General features: G+C 43.7%; 1 pseudogene; it reads left to right on the plus strand.

Annotated features, from left to right (window-relative positions):
- Window positions 1-1830: 1830 nt before the first annotated feature.
- On the plus strand, window positions 1831-19477 carry LOC120849651 (annotated as a pseudogene).
- The last annotated feature ends 1506 nt before the right edge of the window (window positions 19478-20983 follow it).

Consider the following 20983-nt stretch of genomic DNA (forward strand, 5'->3'; position numbering starts at 1 on the left):
CACTCAGAAGGCACTTGATTGGTTTCGATGGCTCTCGTGCTCTGTTGAGGTCTATCGTAAGGTGAAGTAGACTATTGTTACCGCTATTGGTATGACCGAACTGGCTAGACCTGCAGAAAGACCGACCCGCTCCAGACGAGGCGTAACCGTTGCTGTGAGGGCAACTGAGAGGAGAGCAGGGTGCTAGCTGCCACGGAGGTTGTGGCTTCCACGCGTCTCGGCTGTCCGGTCTGCATTCGTGCTCCTTGTCCTGCACCCTGTTTGACGCGGTGAGAAGTCAGTTGGACGGTGTTGTTGAGAAAACACGGAGAATGTCAATTCGAACGGTGCGGTATTACTCCGTTAATTGTATCTTGATGTGAAGAGCTTTGTCAACGCTGACTGCCCGACCCGTCGCCACAACGCGAACAACCGACACCGAGGTAGAAGAATAAATCGGTTGGTACCAACTGCTGCCTAAAACCGCCACTCGATCAGCGCAAAGAGGAACATCACAATTCGGACGAGAAGACAATATAAATACAGATCGAGTCATGGCATCGTGGAAGAGATTTTTCGACATTAGTCGCGAAGAAAATAAACAAGCTGCACGCTAAAAGTTGTGCAACGAAACTATACACGGCGCTGTCGGCGTATATCATCAAACTTTATTCGCCATCTGAAGAGGAAACGTACGAGAATGAGTATGCGAAGGGTGGAAAAGGGCAGGCGAACCAGCCAAAAATTGAATTTAATATGATAAGAAATATCCAGATTCGTGAAGGAAGCGTGAACTTATGCGTTTAAAAACAGGTATCGGTGACATGGTCTATACGGTCCCTCGTGCAGCGCCGTAGAGGTTGCATTTTGTCAGAGGATGTGTTCTTGCCGCTTTGCATGGAGTCGCTTCCAGCAGTGTACTAGCCGTGATGCTGTATTTGAAGAATACAGTAATATAGCTTATTCCTGCGCCACGCACGAACTAGATATTTTTATGGTCTTATCAAACAAACACGCTGGCCGCGTATGTCCTGAAAGTTAAATGCAAAAAGCTTAAAAAGAGAAAATAAAATGAGTGGAATTGAGTTTTGCTGTTTGTTGCGAGCCACGTGGTAGCGTGACCGATGTCTTAAACAAGCATCGACATATCAAGGGGCTTTCTCGATGTTTTTGCAGTACATTGTAAATAAACACTTTGTGCCACCAGCGGTCTGCTTAGTAAAATCAGAGCTCTTTTAAGGAATTTAGCTTTTTTTTTTTTTTTTTTTGCAATTGTCTCTGCATTTGATAATGTCATCTTTATGCTGCTTATGCCGGCAACACAATGTAGCTGTCAAGTGCCAATTTTTACGTTGAGGAATTAAAGGAATAGAATGGGACGATTCAGCCATTCCAGGAGTGGGAATGGGCCCAGTGTCTCCATTCCTAGGAATTGAAAGGAATTGAATTATCGAACTCTAATTCCCCGGAATGGAATTGGAATGGAATGGGGCTGCCCATTCCGCAACACTGATTGGGACATTTCTTCGTCACGTGATCCGTGGAACCAATTAAATAAATACTGACAAGTAGCTGTTCTTTATACAAAGGCACTTTTCTTTCAGGTGTGCCAGCTTCATTTTGCTGACGGCGACATTCTTCGAGTGACATCGCACATCGATGCTGCTACAGGGTGCACCTTAACGGTACCCTTACAGTACCCACGACTCTGCCAAAGTGCTGTGCCGTACAAATTCCGACACTTCCCAAACTACTTGTCGACTGATGTAAATGTGAGAGAAGATCCAGAGGCCAGAAGAGTACGCCTGAAAGCCGATGCTCTCCAAACGGCAGTTGCAAAATCTATGGACAATGCCTAGGCACATTGTTGACGATGAAGGACCATGGATCAAGTATTTAATTGTCGTGGATGCTGATTTGCGTCTTACATTCCACGCTGGGAAAACGGCGACCAAAAGGCTAGGATCCAGTTTACAGATTCCTGCTGGCGTCAACAGCAAGAGGGCACTAATGAAGCTCCTAGAGGGCATTGAAATGTGGGACGACAGCGTAAGCACCCGGTATGTAGATGAGGACATATTCGAGATCATTCATCTGCGACTTGGCCAGTTGTCCACAACACCAGCAAGAGGACAAAGTTCATGCCATTCTGTTCCTTAACGAGCAGTTGGCGCTACTATTGAAGAAGATGAAACAAAGGCGTTACTGAGTCGACTTTATGATTTCCTCCTTTTTTTTACAATATCTGCAGCAGTGGTTACATTTTTCTCCCACACCCTATGACCATCCGCTCAATCTGCTCATCGTACGGGATGAATGCCCAACACGAGCATGGAAGTTCAACATTCCTGAGCTATATGAAGGAGACGATTTTTGACTTTGATGATCGCCAGCGTTTCGTGACATGGATGAGGTTCACATCAAGCCTTTTTTTTTTACTATAAAGGTGGAAACATCACCGACGTGGCACTCAACTCCACGGAACCAGCTAACAGTGCGTTTGTTTTTATGCTTCAAAGCATCACGTCCAACATTAAGGAAGTTGCCCACATATTCCCTGTACACCGAGCGGACGCGAAGTGTCTGCACAAGATGTTAAGAGACGTGATTTGTAAGCTGTAGAACATCGGTTACAGGGTTGTGTGTATCGTGAGTGATAACAATGCGGTGAACAGAAAGGCGATGTCCGACTTTGGTACACCGCCACCCAAAGAACCACAGATCGTGTATCCACACCCATCGGATCCTTCCAGGCCACTTTTTTGTGATAGATCCGGTGCACATCCTCAAGTGTATTTGCAACAATTGACTCAACCAACAAGATGACTAAGTTTGTTTCTACTACCCAGAGTTTCAGGGTGAGCCGACATGGCAGAGCCGTATGCTGCGAGCATCTTATGAAACCATCAGAGATGCTCACAACTTGGAATGCGAGCAAGTGCCGAGGTTTGGCAACACTCTGTCAAGGAAGGCTCTGAACCCGTCAAGTATTGAACGGCAAATTGTGAAGCTTGCTTTGCTGATCTTCCGTGAGTCCTTGCCCCATGCCCTTCGTGCATTCGGATCGAACGCAAGCCTCCGATACTGTGAGGAAACAGCGAGCTTCATCAAAATCATAGTGAAATGGTGCAACATTATGAATGTCAAAACACGACGCAAAGGAATGGAAAAAAGGAATGACTCTCAAAAACCACTCTTTCCTTCGATGGATGATCCCAAGGTGGATTTTCTGTACAACCTTGTTGACTGGCTCGAAAAGTGGAAGAATAGGGACTTTACCGGAGGCAAGCTAACCCCGGAGACCCATGCTGCTCTCCACCAGACGATAAATGCACTCTTGGAGTTTGCCAGGTACTACTTCGAAGAACTGCAGCTGTCGTGCTTTCTCTTGGGGAAGATTCAGACGGACCGCTTGGAAGAGCGCTTCTGAAAGTACAGACGGCTGACTGGATCCCAGTATCATGTGTCGACAAGGCAATTTTATGAAGCTGAGTATAAACTGCGGCTGCAAAGCATTCTGCCAAAAATCGCCACAGCTTCCGGAAGTAGCAGCGAAAGAGGCGAGCAATGGGAAGATCTCTTCAAATGCACGGATGCCTCATGCCCCAGTTGCAACGTCGTAGTATCTGAGGAAGCGCTGTCACAGAAAAAGGACATCATCCCGGTCCTTGTCTATGTGGCATGATATGCGGTGTATGCAAATGTGAACAAACTCAACTGTGAGAAATGCAGAGGTGCATTGTCAATAGACAAGACAAACACGGTTTCAGTCATGCAGCAGCACTACCACCTTATGAGAGAACTTGACAGGGGAGGACTCATTCATCCGACAATGTTTGTTGTAAATGCAGTGGCAAACAACATATGTTGTTGTTGTTCAACTGTCGAAGCAGCCAGAGTTCTTGCAGATGCGGAACCAGCGGCAGGCGGCAACAGAGCTCAGTGGTGAACTTCTAGCCAACGACGAATCCTCGGACTTTGACAGCTGTGAAAATGGACACACGAGCGAGCAAATGCTTAAGCATATTTTATGGTATAGCACAAACAATATGTTGAAGAATCTGTGCCGCAGGTTAAATGACAACATAATTGATGCGAACGCCGAGGCAAAGAAAAGGGAAGCAGAAACTCTGAGAGCCAAATCAACCATCACTGAACCTGCGCAAGTTCGCCACAAGTCTTCCGATTCAACTGCCACTCAGTGATAAGTCTTTCGGCTTTTGCACCTGTGAAGGCCTCCATCACATTGCAGGCACCTCGGTCTTATATTTCATTTGTGATATCTTGTTGATGACCAACTGGGATCTGAACATTATAATTGTTTATCCTGATAGTCACCCAACCAAAGAACTCAAGCCCTTTACTGAACAGAATGAAGACAGTATGTTTGTGCCTCTAACTTATGTGCTGCAGGTTTATGCCACATTATTCTGTGTTACTTGTGCTCTTTCTAGAGTACTGTGGTGGTGATACGTCATTGAAGTCGACATGCAGTATGAGTCGTCCATGTCACGTTGTCGGAAGAGCTACAAAACTGCATGTGAAATGCACATGCGCTTCTATATGAGAACCATTCGATAGACGAGAAGTTTTCTTCCTCAACTGTCTCAGGTGAGAACTGCAGTATTTACAATTACCTTTTATAGTGCTGAATGCAAGTCATGGGCATAAAAACTCTTCAACTATTTACCTTTAAACTGAAAACCTACTTATCAGAGTGTAATGCTGTCCAGATTCAGTTAGTTGGAGTTTGTAGGTTTGTCAGGTGGCATTGAAGTACTATTTTTTGTACCTGAAGAAACTTTTTTTGCCACAGTTTTCACAGAACACTGCGATCTGCCTAAGAAACTAGATTGGGGCTCTGTCACTGCTGCCAAGCACGAATATTTCGATGTAATGCGACTAACATATTGAAGCAGGCAGAAGCAACAGACATGCTGCACCAAACTAGTTACAACTAAGTTCTTATGACAACATTACTGGCTTGATAAAAATCTTTCCAATTTGTTTCAGGCATGGGATGGAGTACACAAGTTTTCTCCTATTAAAGCTTTTGTTGCAGTGTAAGGTAGCCATTTACCTAATGACTTACAAGAATATGAATGATAAAATTTTAGTGACATTGTAGCTGACAAGTTTCATGCAATCTTTCTCGTAAAATGTTCACTGCTTTTGTAAATATTGCAATGGCAAGTATTTGGTGCTGTACGTTTTGCATTTACGCATGCAAAAAAAAAAGGAAAGAAACAGTTTGAGATCTAAGGAATTAGACCACTAATCTTCAGTGATGACTTCCAACATTTTAATTTCACGCAAGGTTGTGGTTAATTCGCAATCACTGCATCTAGTCATTTCGTGATAATTGCTTTTTATAGAATCATTCATCTTCAAGGAATTACACCACAAGGAATATTGCTGTTCACATATGAACTCGACATATCTTGTGACAATGTTAAACACGTACAGCATTCTTCCATTTATCGTCGAAAATCCGACGCCGCAATACTTTTACCGGGTAATAAAATCAGCTTCCGAGCTTACATTATGAGGGCAGTGGCAGTTTAGCTAATGAAACACGCTTGTGTGACTAAAACGCGCCGCTGCGATGCTCGATCCACGTGCGTTGCCTTCGCTTCGGCGCTTCGACGCGAGCCCGCCTTTCTTTGCCCCCTTTACCTTCCTTGGCGAGGTCACACAAGGAGAGCGCTACGGCCTTCTCTTCTAGGAGGTGTTGGGTGATATCACTTGCCTGCACAACGGGTAGCTGGCATCTCCCCTCCTCCTCTTCCCCTCCTCCTCCCTCCTCATCTCCTCTTCCCTTCACCTCTCTCCTCCGCCACCTCCCTCCTCCTCATTCTCGTTCTTCCTCCTCTTCCCTACTGCTCCCCTTCTCATCCTCCATCCTCCTTCCACATCCTTCCCTCCTCCTCTTCCTCCCTTCTACCCGCGCGATGCATCATAAGACGTTTCCATAATGCAACACGCGGGACACTCGTGACGTCCCTCGTGACATCATTATGGGACTTTTTCCATAATGCACCGCGCGGTTACGCCGACGGCGACGCCACTCAAGCCGGAAACGGGCGCCTAAGAGCTGCGCTCTAAAAGGTAAACATGGCCAGACAGAGCGGCAAAAAAAATGGAGCGTTTCTCTATTCGTTTCATAATTTATATCCACCCCATTGCACGTTAGCTAAGCGTAACGTAACACATGGCGTGCCGAAGTTTTCCGTACGTAGGAATCTACTGGGCACTCGCTCCGTACCGGTCTATCCGTTGGTCTACCTCAATCGGAACCTCCGCACTGTTTTGCGGCGGCCATTTTTAATGCACGTTCTGCTCGATGTACTTTGGTGGTTATAACAATTATTGCGACGACAGGTTTCGAGCACAATGTTCTTCAAAGGATCAGGACAACCACTACAAAAAGAGCAGCAATTTCCGTTATGCATCGCATGAAAAGGAAACGACTTTTATGAAGCAGTCTTCTTTTTTTTCTAAGAAAACATGAAAAAACCATATAATATAATTTAGAATTGCAACACTTACCGCCAAAAAGGTAGCGAATGAACGTTGTGGTGGGCTATTATGCCACAACTTGATTTTGACTGGGGCTACTGATCCATTTTCCATGAACACCATTCAAGAGCACATAAAAAAGCTTCCAACGTCAGGCGACCATTAGCGCTGGGAGCTTGCGTAAGCAAAATAAAATTGTATAGAAACTGTGCACGAAACCTCAACTCCATCCAGAATTTTCAGGTATCTGGCACGGTCGGTTGCTTCTTTTGGGAAGATGCAAGTTGTTGCGGCGCGTCAGGCATGGCCTTTCTGTAGATCGTTTCTTCTGTGTGCAGGCTTGTCCCGCAGCTCATCTGTAACCTGTCTCACAGGCTGTCAACAGATTGAAACAACTTTTAAAAGAAAACTATCGCTCCTCGAGATAGTATATTTAGCTCTTCTAACTTCATTGTCGGTTAACTGTTGTGCACAAGCCTGAGCACTACCAAGCTCAGCTCAGTTTTCCACTCACAGTTGATGCTGTTTCTCGGTGCTATACCGAGCCGATAGTCCCTCAAAGTTTTATGTTTTTTGCCATTGAACTAGATGTTCTCTTGTTTCTAAGTTCATTGACACGTCCGAGCAAACTAAGTGCTCGAATAGTGGCATACCTCCTCTATACTGACAAAGATTGGCAGATCGCCACGAGAAGCGGCCGACGAAAGTGAAAAGGTAGAGCGGCAGACAAGAGGCTAGAGTGCCTTCATACACACGCGCGCTTTTGCTTGAGTGGTGACATCTCAGCCATTTTTCCGCCCAACTGTTTTTTTATGCATTTTGAAGTGCGTGCAATCCGGTGTCACTCAGCTCGAGCGCCTAGCTTTGGCTAATGCGTAGACGCCATTTTACCGCCCAAGTCACGCACCAAGTGCGCGAGAGCGCCACGCGCTGACACATTCAGGGCAACAATGGATGTCTTCACCCTGAGACAGACAGACATGTAGGCACCCTACAAGAGGCATGCAACGGGCGCCCCACTGCGGCGAGACGCCGAAACACACTTGTTCCGAACAATGGAATGTCCGCTCGTGCTTCTCGCGTTCCTCGGACTACCACTTCGTTTCTCGTCGGGTTTGAAAACCATGTTTCGGGTCCTCGCGGCTGCAAAAGCTGTGGGCTGACTACAGGCTCCCCGGGAAATGCTGTGTGCTACCATATCCTCGCGCTCCAAATCCGCAACAGGGCACTCTATGGCTCCGTCATGGAACTGCCAGCCTTCGTGAGTATAGAGGAGGCTATGGTATTAGCATCGTTGTTTTTTCGCTCCCGCAGCGGGAGCATTACGTGAGTGCGGTGGGTTCACGTGTTCACGAAGACAAACAAGCAGACGAGGACGAAGCAGACGACAAAGCGATTCTAAAGAGGTAAGATGACTGGAACTGCTTTTTTGCACTGCAAAGCGATGACTAAAAGTAGCATGGCGGCGGCACTACTTCCGGAATGCACGCGCCTACGCAGTTCAGTTAGTGACATCAGTATATTGTTGTCTTGTTTTTCTTTGATTGAAAAGCTGCGTATCATCGAACGATCATAGTCAGGCCAAATGTAGCGCTATCTGTCCGAACCAGATGCCAAAGTTTCAGCATCAATCGTTGTCTTAATACAAAGTTACGAGGAATTTTCTTAAATTTTTTTATGGGAAAACGGAGCCTGAAAATGCATGGAGCTGAATGGCCTGAGTTGCCAAAACGGACCTTATTTTCCCACTGAAATTTTCAGAAATTCACTTATAAATTTTGAGTAATCTAACGGTTAGATTTGAAACTTTGGTATCTGGTTCGGACTCCTAGCGCTACATTTGGGCGGAGACTGAGCGTTCGGTGATGCGTCGTTTATTTTTACGGTGAAAAACAAAACCTAGAAATTTCATTTTACACAATGTAGATGATCCATGTTTCCGCGAAATAAAACAAAAATAAATATCAATCATTTCGATTTACATGTGAGATTCAAAGATGCGCATATTTTCGTCGGAAGACCACTTTTTTTTCAGAGAGAGTCGATAAGAGTAGCTCATGGCGAAAAAGTATGTGTGCCCACTGATGCTCCATGGAACCTTTTGCTCGTACGCAGTACGCTTATGCTTCTCCAAGGGTTTGTGACTCATACTTCACGCATACTGAACGCACGATTCGATCTTTAAAATGACGCATAGGAGGAAATACCCTGAGATTTAGAAAATACTTCATTAAAACTCATTCTTCCTTACAAAAGTACACCCCCCTCCGTTTTTTCTTTCAACTTATTTTACTTGCTTGCAGATACATTTCGAGCCAACCGCATGTTCGATAAAAAAAAAAAAAAAGTCCGGCAGGATCCACTGGATGCAAGCACTGAAACCATCAACTGCTTCTTTTTTATGACACAAAGTATACTTGCTAATAAAATACTCAAGTTCCTAGAAAATGAATTTTATACAGCCAGCTGAAAACCACAGTCGACTTACAGAGCCTCATGGGTTAGAAAGCATTATTCGCTAAGCTCCTTATACATTTTACAGAACAAATGATACTCGCATGAGGAGAAGTGGGTGCACCCTAAGAAATAGGGGGTGTACAGGGATACACCCCTTGTCCCATATGTAACACATCAAAACTACATTTCGACGTCCTGTCCACCGACGTCGAGCTGGCGATCCCAACTTTTACGGGTGGTTTGATAGTTAAGCGATACAACTTATTAAAATAGCTAATGTACTCATTAGCTATTTAAGCTACATTTTAGGCTACATTAAGATAATCAAGGTTTTTTCAGCACTGCTGCAAAACCTCAGTATCTGTTTTTTTGTTGTCTTTGATACGCACATTAGCTATTTAGTACGTTATATTTAACAGCAATCAAGCCGCTTGCAAAAGTTGGTATCACCAGCACGACGTCGGTGGACAGGACGTCGAAATGTAGTTTTTGGGAGTTACATATGGAACAAGGGGTGCACCGCTATACACCCCGTTTCTTAAAGTGTGCGCGTAAATGGCGCGTTGCCACACTCCCCATTTAACTAGGGCTGAGCACTTTATTGATTAAGCTACCCATCGATCAATTATTGCTTTAATCGCGATTAACCTTTTTTAACTGGTTAATCATTTAAAAATTTAGAGACAAAAAAAAGTACAAATCTAACTCTTTCTACGCAGACGTGTATGGAGCTAAACTTTAGGGGAAATATTCACCTAAAGTAAACTGCAGGGGCGAGGTTTGCAACTCCAACGGGGGGAGAAGGTTATACGCCTCCCAGCTACGTTAAGGTGATACAGTGTCCATTTAACACAGCAGAGACTATAATGAACAATCAAAGGAGTTAGCTATTGCCTAAGAATATATACAAGGTGTCACAAAAGAATTTACATGGTTTTTTGTACCGCAAAACAAACTGTAGGCATCGCCGAACGCTCATTCTCCGCCCAAAGGTAGCGCTAGAGGTCACAACCAGATGCCAAAGTTTCAGCCCGATCCAATACATTATTCAAAAATTATGAATGATTTTCTGAAATTTCAATGGGACAATGGAGTCCATTTTTGCCCGTTTTCGGTTTCTGGTGCCATGAGCCCCATGTATTCGAAAACTCCGTCGGACGCCATTTTCCCATTGAACTTTTCAGAAAGTCACTTATAACTTTTGAATAAGGTATAGACCTTTCCAGCGGCAGTCTCGAACGAAGCGATTTACAGCGCGCGCCCCTGGTTTTGAGAGGGTACGTCAGTGTTGCCCGACTGCGCTGAGCTGTGGGTTTTCTAGTCAGGGGGCTGTGGCAGCCTGCGTAGGAGCACTTCCGGACGCTGATGGAGGCTAAATTGCCGCGTTCAATTTTTTATTTTGTGTTCTATGGTGAAAATAATGTCTAGGGGTCTTTAGGAATGCATTATATAATTTTTGGGAACCAAAACAAAGAAATGAAAGCTGTTTTCGTGAGTCCGTGCGCTACTCAACAAATGCAACTGGAATGTTTGGTTCATTTTATGTTGATCAATTTACGGCACCATACACTCAGTCGTGTCAAACTACAAAGGTCTTAACCGTCAAAAATATTTCACCAGATAGGATATCCAAACTGCATAGATATTCTTCGCCCACAACATGAACCGTTCAACAAGTCTCATCAATGGAACAACATATATTGTACGTACCCCACGGTGCCGCGTTATCCGAACAGGAATTGAGAAAGGTCTCAAATGACACAGCATTTCCAATATACACGGTCGACGATAGTCACTTCACGACGATCGGACGGAATCCGGTGTGCTTTGGGGCACATGTAGAAGAGAGCCGCTTTTTTGCACACTTTCAGAGCAAATGAAGAAGCGTGTCTATTCCGTCCCCACACCCCGGACCCGACCCTATCAGCTATTTTTCGCGAAGACCCGGAACATAGCCGGGAAGGCTTTTTGGAGATTATCTCAACGGAAATAATCCTCCAAGAACGTCGAACTGTCCGCGTCGCGGGCTGCTTGACGGTCGCTCGCTTCGTTCGCTCCCTGCGAAGGCCGAGCTGGCTACGAGCCCTAGAATTCCCTGGTTCTCATAGTGGAAGATAACACACAAGGGGTAAGCATCCTAAACAGGCAAAAAAAGTAAAAACTTCCAAGAAAAGCCGGCGAACTCCGAATGCACAATGCAGGTGGGGAGTCACGCTGACCGTGTTTCCACAGCTCAGGCGGGTGGCAGAAATTTCTGGCTGATAGGGGTCGCTCGATTCGCAAAATGGCGGCTGCCAGAGAGCACTTTTTGCAAAGGTCTATATGATCGGGCTGAAACTTTGGCATCTGGTTGTGACCTCTAGCGCTACCTTTGGGCGGAGAATGAGCGTTCGGCGATGCCTAGTTTATTTTTGCGGTAAAAAAACCCTGTCTTTTTTTTTGTGACACCCCGTATATACTGAAGTAATAATTTGTGAGCGTGGGTGTACTTTGTCTGTTCTCAACCACACATCAAGGTTCATTTAAAATCAGAAATTGTACTGCCCCGTTTATCACATATTCAGCAAAGGCAAAAAAAAAAAGAAACTAATTTTGACTTTTTTCAATGTAATTTTTAAGGGAATTTAACGAAACCGATTAATCGATTACCGTATAAACCGGAATATAGGTCAAATTTATTTTTGAAAATGAACCTGAAAAAGTCGACCCTCGTCTTATATAACGGTCATTAGCGGAAACAGAAAAATCATCTCGCAACACTGGGTGGCTGAAGCCACCATCTTGTTTTTCCTTGCAATCGCTTTGCTGTACAATCACAGAGTAATGTAGTAAACGTAAAGAGGAGGATACAGAAGCCCAGAGCCGTATATGTAGAGAGTGTGGCCATTCGTTGGGAAGTATTGGGGAGGAGGACAGATCGTGACGCCCCAAGCGGTTAACTTAACAACTACACGGATGGGGACAACAAATACAATGACGCAGCGCTCGGCCGGCATAACCGAACGCGGCGTCAGCGTTCGGCTGGAGTTCGTGCTCACTGGCGAGGAGGAGGAGGAGGGGCTCTTTTGTTTCCACTACGGCCTGCATGAACAATGCAGCATGCACGATCCCAGCTCAGCACAAAAGCCGAAGTGGGTCAAGCTCACATTCTGTGAGGATAGATCCGGCACTTAACTTCGCTCCGTCGATTGTTAGTATTTTTTTACATTAAACTGTGCCCGGCGCTCTATTGTAGAAGATGACATGGCCATGCCCATAAGGCCTATCGGCATGTGCACAGGCCTTGTGTTGAGTAAACACCGAGCGTGGGGAAAACAAACGGGTCAGAGCGCCCCCTATAGTTCGATCTCCTGCCCAAGAGGAGACAAATGAGGAGGCTCCATTGGCCGAAAGTGGGCTGGGCGTGTTCCAGGGCGTCTTCAGAAATTCGAAAGTGACCAACCAGAAGCCGGAAATAATACCCTGGCGGTGGTCGCGAGAAACAAACCTGATAACTGCATCGGAGTAACTCTCGGTGACTGAAAATATGGTACACGTGATGTTTCAATCACGCTCATCCAAAATGATGGTGGAAGAGTAGCACTAGCGGAACGATCGATTTAATCCTAACGCCAAGCGCCGAGGGCCGGGAATCTGCCGTCCGAGCCAGTGGCGTAGGCAGAGGGGGGGTTTGGGGGGTCAAAACCCCTCCCGAAATGGCAAAGCTCCCCCCCCCCCCCCCCCCACAACGGGGCCCGCTCGCTTTCCTGCTCACGCAGTCGGTTTTGCACGAGGCACGAAGCAACGGGGGCGCACACCTTTTGTGATCAGAATTTCGTGCTTTCGACTAGAAATTACCGCGGATAAAAAGGTAACTGTGACTAGTGATATTAGAATGCAATTTACAGGTTCTCTTTATCATCTCATTTATGCCAAGTGCCTAAACATTAAAATGAAGCCACCTTCGTTCACGGAAAAAAACATCCCGGACGTCCTCCGCTTGAACTTTAATGTCGCGGTGAACATTCAAAAACGCTATACCTCGTTTCACCTTAGGTCCGGACGTAGCCGATGCTTCAAGCGCGAGCTCCGGGCTTTCAGCGTCCCTGCCAAACACGCGCGCTCGTGCTGTGCAAGCACTGTTCAGGGCCACATGTTCACGCCTGTAGCATCGGCTGCGTCTGGAATTAAGCTGAAACGAAGCACAGACCGAGCAGTCGCTCACTCGAAGTGGACTCTCTCACGTATGTTTTCAACCGTCGTAGTGAAGAGAACGAGCGCTCAGCTTCCGCCGTTGCTAAGGGGGGACACTACCCATAAAAGAAAAAATATTTCTGCCAAAAAAGTTGATTTTGTGAAATGACATATTTACATCCACCAGCGTCTAGAGAGTATTCCTAGAAAGTTTAATTAGTTTACACTGCATTGTTAATTTTTTATAAATTAATTTCTGTCCACCAAAGCAAAAGAAAAGGTAGGGTTGGGAGCACTTCGAACACATTTTTTTCCGTTCCACTTTTTAGTATAAATTCCATTTTAGTCAGTCTATCGTTTGATAATAGTAACACCAGGGAAGGCTAGTTCTTCATTTTTCCTGAATGAAATTTAATAAGGAATGCGGCTATGGAATTTTTTTGCCCTTTACAGGTGTCTTTTATAAAAAAAAAAAATGTTGACATTTTGTCGAAGGCACAGAAGAGCAAAAAGTTGACCAATTTTGCAGAAGAGACATTTTATAAAAGTAAATTACTTTTTACAAACATCTTTTCATAGCCGCACCCCCTAGGCATTCTGCTACATATCTAGCGCATAAAAAACCTTGAATATTGTGATAGTTTTCTGACGATAGATTAACTAAACAATGTAGGCGTGTTGCTGATAGAAGCTGCTCTAATTTGCTTCTCATTTAACCAACCGACAGACCCGAAATTTTGTTATGCACCCTCTAGCATGACCACCAGCCTACCCTGTAAATTTCATTAATTTTAAGCCAAGTGTTTAAAAGTTGACCCTCCCAGGGGGTGTGTCCCCTTAAGGGCAGAGCCACTAGGATCTTGAGGAGACGATGGACGTTCTGAAATAGTGCCTCGGGACAGAGGGTGACCGCCTCTATACCGCAGACGTGACGGGCGCTTCACGTTTCTCCCTGTTGCATTGGACGCCTAAAATTTCCCTATTTTGGCGAAGTTTCCCTCACTTTGCGAAAATCGTCGCTCACGGATGCGATGAAGTCCGAAGTCCGTCTTGTTTTCTGCTTTGTATGTCAAGGTGGCATCCGATGCAAATCCTTATTACTATTAGCTTAATCTCTTCGTTGCACGGAACATCAGAAACTTGAAGAGACAAGCCTTCATACTCTCACTACGCACAGGCGCAAGGCTAGTCAAGTTCCTTTCCACGTTCGGCGAGTAGTTTCTTTGTGGTGCGTCATGTCATTTCTCCGAGTGACGGAACGACGAGTTCGGACTGATGACTTCTCCTTACCCCGAGGATATGCTGCTGCTGCCTTTGGATCATGCTGCAAGATAAAACGGCCTAGCAAAGATAATACTTTCTTTCCTTCGGCATCTGGTTCTGTAGCACGAATTGGTTAAACGTTTAATAGATAATATATTTTGTTTTTGTGATTGTTCAGAATTACCTTCGCCCTAAATATGGGTCCCTGGTGTTTGTGCGTGGCCGGTTGCTCCAAGTTTACAGTGTCGAAAAAAAAAATATTTTTTGCTGTTTAATTTTAATTTTCTTTTGTGAAAGTATAGCTATTTTTGTGTTTTGTCTGGCCTTCACGCGTTGGTGTTGCGGTGCTACTTCGAAAAGCGAAGGGAGTTTTGTGTTGTGAGAAAGCGTTTAAAGTTGGTGGGCCGCAATTTCGCAATTACGACGACAGTAGAACAGTGAGCCACCCCGCCCGTATTCCTGCAAGTGCTCCGTTTTTAAAAATGACAATGCAGCGTTACCCGTTTTATCTTAACAGCGTCTCCCTAATCTTTGCCTGAGCGTCCGTGTCGGCGAGCTCACCCTCCGTCATTGACGGTGGGGTGGGAGGGGGGGGGGGGGACATGCCGTTGAACCCCTCCCGAAATAAAATCCTGGCTACGTCACTGGTCCGAGCGGTCACACTCTGTCCGAGCAAAACGGAGTTGAGCGGCGCATTCATTTCTTACATCTCTCTGCATGATCATGATCAAAACAACATGTGCACCCTATTTTCAACCACAAAGAGTTACTATTCTTCACTCTTACGGGCTTATTAAATCCATTTACGAATATATCCTTTTGATCAGAACTGTTTCTTGCTACCGCCGCTAGGGGATTCTTTTCGGCTTCTGGTTGGTCAAGAGAGCACGCCAAGCCCTCTTTCCGAGTCTGGCGCACGCCCCGGCTCTGCCCGCACCTCCCATTGACCAAACTCTCTCTATATACGGCTCTGCAGAAGCCGATTCGCGGCCCAGATAATGCGTTTAATGCCCTCCGCTACGTGGCGCTTTTCTGTAATTTGGTTAAAATTAGTTAGAATTCTTTCTGTGAGAAAGATTAATTTTTGAAATTGTTATGCTTTAGAATTATTTTAAGTACTGAAAACAACTAAACAGCTTTTATCTAATACGTCACAAAAACCACGTGGTGAATGGCGCCTGCCATAGCCTGCCATGGGCCTGCCCGCCTGCACGCCGTCACCTCAGCATCATTCTGCGTGGTCTCTGCTCGTCAGTGCATCATTCGTCCGTGCCGTGCGTGCCATCCGTCTGTGCCTTCTGCTGCAGCATGTTCGGTCGACTTTGCATCAAACAAGGTGACGCATCACCGCCCGCGTGCTCGCATGCTCGGTGTGAGTTTGTGGAACCGAGTGGCTTGAGCTTCTCGCGCTGTTGTTTCCGTCGGGCTGTCGGGCTGCAATCGTATGTGCACCTTGATTTTCGATGAGATTTCTTTTGAAAGGGACTTGACTTATGACCCTGCGAACGACATTGCCCGTGGATTTACAGATGACAGTGTTGAGCGGTAATGCAGATAGCGCCTTGATTGTCGTGCTCTCTGGAATTTCCAGGAGGTGGGTTCAGCCCCTTGCATACACAGTTGCGCACACTTCAACCATTTCAACACCGTCTTCTGTTATCCGCAGTCTCCTCATTGTTCTCACTGCAGGAGCGTAAGATTGTTGGCTTCACAGTAAAGGCTTTGGTCTGTGACCAGGGGGCTTCTAAAGTAAGCTTGGCCAAATAACTAGGTGTGTCTGTGGGTAAGCAATTTTCTGAAGTTGACAACGAATATGTTTACTTTATTTTTGATGTTCCGCACCCCATCAAAACAACTAGGAACAATCTCCAAACAATCAAATTTTGCACTGGAAATGAGGTCCTTGAGTCGTCCCATAATGTTAAACTTTATCATTCTACCCATAAAATAAGTTGCGATTGGCTCCGAAACTTACTGACACATTTTTCGAAACCCTTTCAATAACATGAAAGTAAAGCGTGCCGCAAAGGTAATGAGTGACTCAGCCTTGCAATCCTATCCCTTGTTTATGTCAAGGAACTACTTCAGGCAGCCATGGCTATAGCCTATTTCTGCGATGGGGATGGACAAACTTTCTAAATAGCTCACAATTCAAGAAGACAGGGCAAAAGTTCCGTCATGCCATTTTGAAAGGAGAATCTGAGGCGCTCAATTTCCTTCACCTGCAACTCGGATGGATTTCAGCATGGAAGTTCCAAAGTAGGAGGCAGCCACAAACCATTGGGTTACATTAGGTTACGTCCATTTTTATTTGAACCGCAAACAAAACCGTGGCGGTGGTGTGTCCATTTTGATAGCGGACACTGGTTTCGAGATTGTACCCGAATTTTCTATGATTACAAACGACTACGAAGCATTATGCATACGCAAAAACCTTGAAGTGTATTGTGTTATCTACCGACCACCAAATGGAAATGTATCCCAGTTCTTTGAATTTTTAGACAAGCTATTCACCGCTATCACTGAAGTGACGTGCAATTTCACCCTTGGCGGTGATCTAAATATTGATATGCTTGATGTATCGCGCAACCAGACTGAACTTTTATTATTGTTGTCCGCAAATAGTCTTCATAATGTAATATCTCATCCCACACGTATCACAACATCATGTTCTTCCATGCTCGACTTGTTTATCACAAATCATGAAAGCTCTGATATTACTGCTGGGGTGCTGTGTTCGGACCTAAGTGATCATTTACCTATATTCATGCTGATTCATAAACAAAATCTGTCATCAAAAACTCAATCCAATAAGGCTCCTCCCCCGAGATATGTACAAGATATCAACGAAAAAACACTGCAGGCATTTAGACGGAACATAGAGACAACAAACTGGAGCAGTATATTCGACATAGCTGATGTAAATCAAGCTTACGACAAATTTATCGAGGTTTTTAAATATATTTATAGTCTTTCATTTCCATTAAAACTACTTAAGAAAAATAAACGTGCGCGCAAACCATGGATTACTGGGGATCACTTAAAATCAATGCGTATCAAAGCTTGCTTATATAAAGATTTTTTAAAGACCCGAAACTTAGTTGTGCTTGCAAAATTTAAGACGTTGAGAAACCGTCTGAACGCAGATTTGAAGCGTTCAAAACGTAGCTACTACAACAATCTTTTTGACTCAGAATGTATGAAACACTCGGACTTAATTTGGAAGAGGCTTGGTGATCTCTTGGGTAAAAAAAACAAATTGTACTAAAATAGAATCTTTAAGTATTGATGGAATAGAAAAATCTGGTTCTGCACTTTCAGATGCTTTTAATCATTATTTTGTAAACGTTGGGTCAGGAACTTACTGTAGTGACGCAGGAAATAATATACCAAGAGTTTCTGAGACAATATTTTTTTATCCTGCCGATGAACACGAAGTTTATGCGGCGATGGCCAATTTACGCAACAACAACAGTTGCGATGTTGATAACATAATTATTAAACCTGTTAAACTTGTCATAGATATCCTTGCGCCTTGTTTAACACATATTTACAACCTTGCTCTGACATCAGGAATATTTCCCATGGGTATGCAGACCGCGAAAGTAATAGTATTGTTCAAGAAAAGAGATAGAAATTGCATAGGGAACTACCGACCTATTTCTATTCTTCCCATTTTCTCAAAAGGCCTCGAAAAAATTCTGCACACGCGAATTACAAATTTTTCAAATAAGCATAAACTCCTAACTGACTCTCAATTTGGTTTCAGGAAATTCAGGTCAACCGAGTGTGCACTCTTACACCAAAAAGAGATAATACTGGACAATTTAGAAGAAAAGTTGTCAACAGTCGGTATATTTTTATATTTCAGTAAAGGCGTTCGACTGTCTTGATCATGGTATTCTTTTAGATAAATTATTTTTACATGGTTTTCGGGGTGTTTCTTTTTCTTTGTTAAAATCATATTTTCAAAGTCGTCGGCAATATGTTTCAATCAACGACCATATGTCCTCTTTGCTAGGTATTAATTCTGGTGTTCCCCAGGGAAGCATTTTGGGACCACTTCTATTTCTTTTTTATATTAACGATATTGTAACTATTGACCCTGATGTAAATTTTATAATTTACGCAGACGATACGAGTATAATCATTTCTGATAAAAATTATGAACATCTTGTTACCAGAGCAAATATTGTTCTATCTAAATTAAAATGTTGGTGCGAAATTAACTCCCTCCATATAAATACTAATTAGAGCAAGGTTGTAATATTTCAGCTACATTCTAGAACTCAAACAAATTTATTCCTTCCTTTCAAATATGGTTCTGATATTATTCATTGTGTTGAAAATGTCAAAACAAATATAGAAACATTTTACCTACCAATATCAAACTTCAAATTTTTAAATCATTATTTTTCCCCGTCTTAGGATACGCGCATCTGATATGGGGATCCACTGGTTTAACCAACTTAAATTTGCTCCGCGTGCTGCAGAAAAAAGCTCTTCGTGCAATAGCCAATGTTCCTGCGACCTCACCATCATTGCCTCTCTTTGATAAATTTTCCATAACCGACGTGTCAAAACTTTACAGTCAACGCTTAATATTAACGTACCAATCGGCCCTAAAAGGTAAATCCAAAACATTTCTGAACCTCGCTGACCTTCATTTGCAAATTCCAATTTATCAAACCCGTCAAATACATCCATGGCAAATACCAACATCACGTACAAACTTTGAACATCAAAGAATTAAACATGCACTTCCTCACTTACTAAATCATATCGCATCGCTAGAAATTGATATCACTTCAATTAATAAAAATAGCATCGTTAACATTGTAGAAAAAAATGCACATTTTATGATTTATTAACATTGTATAAAAATGCACATTGTATTGTTTTTCTAGATTTATTTGCTTATGAGATGATCTCTTGTTGCGTTGTCTGCCATGTAGGGGTGCCAGGGGCTCGTCAAGCTGCATATAAGCAGCTTTTTTTCTTGGTATCCCCCATCATATCATGTGATGGAAAATAAAAGCTGATTTGATTTGATTTTATTTGATCATAGGGTCGCAAGTTAGTATGAAGAGTGTCCTCGTGCTCTGGGAGGAGTTTTCAAACAGCCATGACCATAAGTTCTTACTTATACAACACCTGCAGCAAGACCCACATGAGAACATTTTTGGAGCTATATGACAAATGCTGGGCTCCAATACAAGCCCAAAGGTGTATCAGTTCACCTCAGGACTAAAACACATAGGGATAAAGAAACTGTTCAAACTGTCGAACAATGGAAACGTATAGGATGACAAGGCTGACCTAGTTGCCAATATTTTTGCACCATGACAGTTTAATTTCAGACAAATTGGAATGTCTTCGAATTGATAACTTCCCGCCACTAGAGGATATTTCTGAGCTGACATCAGACATCAGGTCTAACATATTTGATGACTCGTCCACTTATCATATTGGGGGCTATTTGATCAAGCATTTCCTTGAACTGACAACCCACAGTTGTGGCTGCTCTCAGCTGCTGAGGGAAGTGTCTGACCGCTTGACCAGGCATCACCAGTACTTTCTTGTGTTTAAAGCATACCACGTGCCTGAAAAACTCTTCGTGAATCTAGTGTGCCATCCCAGGCTTCCTTTAATTTCATTCAGCAGCTAGAAAATCGCTTTCTTGCCGTAATTCCATCGTAGAGTGTGGCGCATGTTCGAGGAGTGTGTGCTGTCTTGTATCACACTTTCAGGTCTGGGTAGTTTTAGCTTTGCTCAGACTGCCACAAATTTTTTTTTTTTTTTTTTTTTTTATGTTTTGCAGAATATGTTTGTGTTGGCATGTTCGATTTCTTAACCGGAACTTGGACAAAGTTTGGTTGCACTCTTCAGTTGCTGTAAAGCAACTACACAGGTTAAACTGTTAATAGTGTATTAACCGAGGTAGTTGCCAAATTAAAAACAAAACGTGATTAATAATTGAGCGATGCAGCTTGCACTCTAAACATTTGTTTTCCTTATTTAAAGCAAATGTGTATCACAGCCCTTTGCAAAAGTATTTATCCACTTTCTACAGAATGTCTATAGAAAATAGTGTATAGAGGCTATAAATATTAGAAAGAAAATGTATCCACTGTCTCTATTTTTAGCCGATTTTTTAATCCATACTTCTTTTCCGATGAAATGTATTTCTGGGAATGTTTAGGGACCTTGAATCTTGTCAGATTCCGAATAGAGTACTCATTGTTTTGTGATGGCTCGCCCGCAGTGTGTTTCAAGCTATGTAGATTCGTGTTTTGTATTTGCCAGAAATTGGGAATTTGCACTCTCTTCGCTGTGTGCTTTGCACTCTTATTATACTCTTCAGACCGGTAATGATAGCGATGTCTTATTTATTTCTGCACTTACTAAAGTGACCGAGTCGGCATGAAAGCGAATGGATCATTCAGCATGTTCCCTGTAGAAAAATTTTGTTAACTTGGTTCCGTTAAAAATCTATTATGAAGTGTACGATATGCCGAACTCCTTCATATTCATTTATTCTTGTGAGTACTAGTATACGTTTCTTAAAAAACATACAGAGCGTCTGAAGTAA

This window comes from Ixodes scapularis, unplaced genomic scaffold (assembly GCF_016920785.2).
Source record: "Ixodes scapularis isolate PalLabHiFi unplaced genomic scaffold, ASM1692078v2 PGA_scaffold2__306_contigs__length_199485367, whole genome shotgun sequence".
NCBI classification, from domain to species: Eukaryota; Metazoa; Arthropoda; class Arachnida; order Ixodida; family Ixodidae; genus Ixodes; species Ixodes scapularis.